Source organism: Limulus polyphemus, unplaced genomic scaffold, assembly GCF_000517525.1.
Source record: "Limulus polyphemus unplaced genomic scaffold, Limulus_polyphemus-2.1.2 Scaffold2618, whole genome shotgun sequence".
NCBI classification, from domain to species: domain Eukaryota; kingdom Metazoa; phylum Arthropoda; class Merostomata; order Xiphosura; family Limulidae; genus Limulus; species Limulus polyphemus.
In genome coordinates, this window is record NW_013668228.1 from 45,660 (window position 1) to 51,674 (window position 6,015).

Sequence of the window (6,015 nt, forward strand, 5' to 3'; positions counted from 1 at the left end):
TAAACCTTATTTTCAATAAGCAATCCTGAAAAATATTTGGGGGTGCTTAACTTTTTTCCAGGTGTATATATGTCAACCACACTATACCTTTTATATACAGTATACCAGTGAAGCCTTCTGCTCATTACAAGAGTTCATCATGTCAGGCACAAGTGTTATTGTTTTAAAAATTACTAAGATAAACCTTAAATCAACATTTAATAATAAAGATGTTTTAGTCCAAATCCAAATACTTAAACATTAAGTGTGCTTAATTTTATGGCAAAAGCATATGTTGGTAAGCAGTTGATGGAGTGAGCTTGCCTAAGGCAATTTCATAAAAATAGTAACACAAATTTGAAAAAGTACACTCAAGTTTGCAGGAGTTCTTTTTTTCTATCAAATAACAAGATATCATGTCCATCACCTACTGTAGGAAACATATCTGCCAAGTTTTAGTGAAATCCCATTGAAAAGTATAAGAGATACACTTATGCAATAGTAATAATATAGATGTATATACAAAATATGTAAATGTCATTTAATAGGAAGCAACAATAGCCATTTTCTCTGAGGTATGGCTGTGTATGCCCTACAGTTTCTCACAGTATCTGCATTAATTCTATAGACAAGCTATAGCTATTTCTTAGGTAGCCAATATACTTTCTAGATATATCATAGCCATTATATTAAGTACATTGTAAGCACCTTTTTCACAGTCTGTATCATTTCCTTATGTAGTCTACATTCATTTAGAGCTATAGTCCTTTATAAACAAAGTACTGTAATTCTTTAAATATTTTACAGTAAATTCTATAGTAACTTTGTGGTTGCTCTACAGTATTCTGCAAGAAAACTATAGTTACATGGCACTTAAGTTTGCTGATATCCAACATGAAAGTACTTAGATTATCAACAGGTAGCAGTTTCAGGAAGCGTTTAGAAAAGAACAAAATCAACATGGACATCAAGAAACAAGCAAACACATGGGAATGAATAAAGACAAAACTTTATTTACGGTCTTACTTTTACTGACTAGCTTCCTTACGTTTCACATTAATAGAACCTTTCTGGCTGCTGCAGCTGGAAAGATAATTCTGCACAAGATGATCACTAGTCAACAAGTTTCTAGTGTGTGATATCCCAAAATCATATATTACCTATATTATCATTTCTATCATAATTTTCAAAAGAGGGATAAATCCAAATTAAACTAATCTGCATGAATATTTGAAACATCCCTCAATTTGAATATGATCCATATTCAACAGTGACTGCTGTGTTATATAATATTTGTCTAAGATAGAGGATTAGTACAAGTTTATGACTTTTCACATCCTGTTTACGTGGACACCCAATACGTAAATGCTCAAAAATTAAATAAAAGCTACCTAAATATAGACTCTTTTTTTTCTTCTTTTTTTATCTAACTAAAGAAGGGTGAAATGTAACAGTTTTTGAACTGCAACAACATTCCCCCTCTCTACTTCGGAGTTTCCTAGGCCCAAGCCCATTCACTGCATTGACAGGTTGTCGCGTATACAGGTCAGAATTTTTTGTGGGATTTTGTTGACATTGTGAGGGGTACTGACAAGAAAAGACAAAGAATGACTGACTCATTGTTTTGTAACAATGCTTGAGTGGATTGAAAATGCTTCAATACTCATAAATACCCCTTACCAGATCAAGCAGGAGGTTTAAAAAATTAAATCCCAAATACAGTACAGCCACAGTGTACAGAAGAAGAAGAAAAAAAAGTCTGTCCTCTACATGTAACAACTGCAGCAATTGGGTTAAATGTGAAAGACTTAATTATATATTAATTACCAGTCTCAATTCCCTGTAATCACTTATTTAGATGTGCACAAGACCATGTCATTTAGATAAACACAACAACAAAGAAAACTTTGTTAAATATACAGCTGGGAAAAAAAACTGAATTAATTATGTTAACACAAAAAATAGCCATAAAATTAATAAGTAATATCATGCATGAAATGAAACTTGAATAAGGCAAGGCATAAGTTAATTTAAAATAATCAGAACTAAGCATAAAATAAAACCAAAATCATGACATTTAAAAGTAATACAGCATTAAATAAAATCACAACATAAAACTGAATACCAAAATAAAATTGTTCAAAACCAGGAAGAGTTACATGATTAAAATAAAAGGAAGTGAGAAAATGGTAACACAAAAATAATAATTAAACTGCTAAATACATATATGAGTATTTACACAACAAAATGCCAACAGTACATATTTACATTTATCATCAGAAATTATATCAATTAAGATAGTTCAGTAAACATAACTAAAATAAAAGCACATAATTAAAGAAAACTAAACATTATATTATGTGAACTAAATATAATGCAAAATATAAACTTACAGAAAAACTCAAAAATACCTTACACAGAATTAACTATATTTTATTAAAGAAACAAAACTAGATATAAAATTGAAAATAATGTAAATTTAAAATAAGATCTGGATATAATACAAAATCAAACACATGAATTAATTTAAAATCTGAGAATAAAACAGTGTATAAACATATTTATTCTGCTGCAGGGGGAGATAACAGAAGAATATCAAAATTTGCTTATTGTAGAATACTACTTCTCACAGAAAATCTTTAGTTCTTTATGCCTGTCCCTCTTGAGAAGCACAACCTTCTCTTTGAAATGACAGTTTTTACCACTGTGGCTAATTTGCATATTATAAAAATAAAGAAATACAAAAGAAATGTCTTATGTTCCTGATAGCTTATACAAACATGACTGAATTCTCATGAACATGGGTCCAGGCTTTGATGGGATGTGAAGAATTAGTCTGAACTAAGGAAAACCCCTGAATTTTAATTTAAAATAAATAGTGATATTTTTGACATTTAAAAGGTATATGTTACCTTAAATTAATGCTCAAGATGAGTCCTGCGTTATATTCAAAAGGGGTGAAATATATATATATATAAAGAAAATGGTAATGATAAAGGAATAGAAACTTTATTAAGCATAAAGACTTCAGGCCAGTAACAACCCTTCAGAAGTATAAATCAAAAAGAAATTGTGGAATGTTATATACAACAAGATTATCATGAGTAATGTGTGACAAAACGGACACGTCACATATGTTGTATCTAATAGAATAATTAAAGTAATAAACAATCAGGTGGTTAGGGCGCTCGACTCGCAATCTGAGGGTCGCGGGATCGAATCCCCGTCCCACCAAACATGGTCACCCTTTCAGCTGTGGGGGCGTTATAATGTTACGATCAATTCCACTATTCGTTGGTAAAATAATAGCTTAAGAGTTGGCGGTGGGTGGCCTTACCTTTAGTCTTACACTGCTAAATTAGGGACGATTAGCGCAGATAGCCTTCGTGTAACTTTGTGTGAAACCCAAAAACAAACAAACAAACAGATTGTTTAAGGAGAGAAAAATGAAATTAAAAATAAGAAACATTAAGTTTTAAACTATAATATATGTGATATGTAAATCGATGTGTTCAAGATAAGTTTATAACTGTATCTTAAAACTTAACAGGAATTCAGACAACTTGTTAAATAAAGCTTCATAAGATTACACTCTAAACACCAGAATTTTGGTAAATTAAACTGGTAAAGAACTAAAAACCAAATTAACTAATAGTAAAAACAATAAACCAAATTGTTTATTTTTTGTGGAATACTACCAGAGGATTGTTTGTTTGTAATTATGCACAAAGCTACACAAAAGGCTATCTGTGCTCTGCCCACCACGGGTATCGAAACCCGGTTTCTAGCGTTATAAGTCCGCAGACATGCCGCTGTGCCACTGGGGGGCCTACCAGAGGAAGTTAGTGAATTCCTGTATCAAACTCTCCACACAGCATCTCAAACAATCCTGTTCTGATGCAGTTCCATTTACCGTTGTAATCTCAAACAAGACCTTCCATGTTGTGTACGTTACTATTGAACAGTTCAGGAACAGATAGAATGGGTATGTTTCAACCTTATATCCAAGTGGTGTTTACTAATATGGGCACCAAGTGTTTGCTCAGCTTATTGAAGATGTTGCTCATTACATTTACAATATTGTAGACAGTAAATAAGATTTTTGGTCACACATTTAGTTCGCTTTTAGATCTTATGCACAGTCCCATCGTCAGTTTTATTTTATTTTTCTGTAGAAGAATTGGGTGTGTATTTACATGTTTCATAGTGTGAACTCTAAAAGGAGACTTTGCACGAGGTATTTGACATCGCCAGCCCTGGGTACAGTTTGTAGTACCAGCTTGTTGGTGCTAAAAAATCACCCATACCGAAAACCTATTTTTATTCGTTATTTCGAGCTATAAGGCTGAGAGAAAGGTTCTGTATAATTTTTGTTGAAACAATGGCTTTTATTGCAGAATTGTAAAACATCTAACTCTCGGTAGTATTTGTATCAAATGACGGTTAAAACTACATTTGGGAGTTCCTGAGATGAACGAAAAGATTAGAAATGCCGTTGGGAAGTCTTCTTGCAACGTTTCATTAGGATATGCTTCACGAAAATACTTAATAAGTTTCGTTATTCTTGTCGAAGGTCAATTCAACTATCCACTCGATGAACGAGTTTTTTGTTTGCTTGATGGTTGTTTCCTTCCCGCTTTTCGTTGTAACTTAACTTCAGGTGTTAAACCATCACAAGAACATTAACAACGAGGACATTTGGAACAGATTGAGCACTTTCTAGCTTTAAAATTCTTTTCACATCTCATAAGAAATGTGCATGAAACTTTCTGTTGATTGTTAGGTATTCAGGTAGCCTATAATTTCGACAGTGGTGTCAATTGAGTTTTCTTGGGGGAGTGAAAATTGTGGCCTATTTTAATTGGCTAAAATAAAAAGCCGGAATGGGTTGTAAAAAACACCAACAAGAAACGGTACTCCTGACTGATGCTGTTAATGTTAATATTTTGGTGAGGATAGCCTCTTCCAATGAGATGCAAATTGAGATATTTATGTCTGACGTCAAAAGTTTAATCGTATGAACAGACATTAAGAACAATGTGGGTGCAAAACTGCAGTGCAATGGATATCACCTTGTAGGGAGAAAATATTGATGTGCGCTTGTGGCTTTTGCATAGTAGTGACAATTTTTTTGCCTTCCACATTTTTAATACATTTAATAAGGAAAATATATGTTCGTTAGTGAAAACTGGGATGTAGAATGGATGGAAGGATTTAGACATAATTCATACCGAATTGCTCAGATCAATTTCAAGGACTTTCTAAGCACTCTCAGAATGTTTTTCAAGCACTTTTTTGGAAGCTAAAATCTACATCAAAATCAATCGGATTCCACTGACATTTTAAAAAATTCCTATTTATTTGCTCAATATATGAATGTAGACTAAAAAGAAAAGAAAGACTATTTATTGTGCTTAATTCCACATCATGCAATAAAGTTAGATATATCGATATATTCTGCTGTCATAATATTTTCAGATATTTTTGCAAAGCACTTTCAAGGATGCGTATGCACCCTGTGTAGAGTATTTGCAGCAGAAATGAAGTCTTCAAGACATGCAATGGTCCCAGCCTAAGTACAAAAACATGGTCTATGAAACTCAACCAAGTTAACAGATAAGAACTATACAATTCATTTGAGTTTCTCATCTAAAACTTCCGTAAGTATTAGCATATGCCAGTTACATCTTTGTTCAAAAAGCAGTACAATTAGTTTCTACCTAAACTTAATTTTAAAATTCAAGGTGAATATTAATCAGAACTAAATTTGGGAGAGCTACAAGGTTTTTAGTAGGTGGTTGGCAAATATCACTTTTGTTAAGATAATTCATGGAAAGAAAAACCCTCTTGATACACAATGATAATACATCCGTTATCATTAGTATTGTTGCGTCAGCGAGATCACGTGACTATTCTCACGCCCTCTGCTTTCTAGAACTATCCTGTACCTTGGCGAATGCTCTAGCATTTACTAGATATAGGGTAGTCGGGTATATAAAAGAGGGTGACAACGTGACAGAATAATGTGTGTGTAGA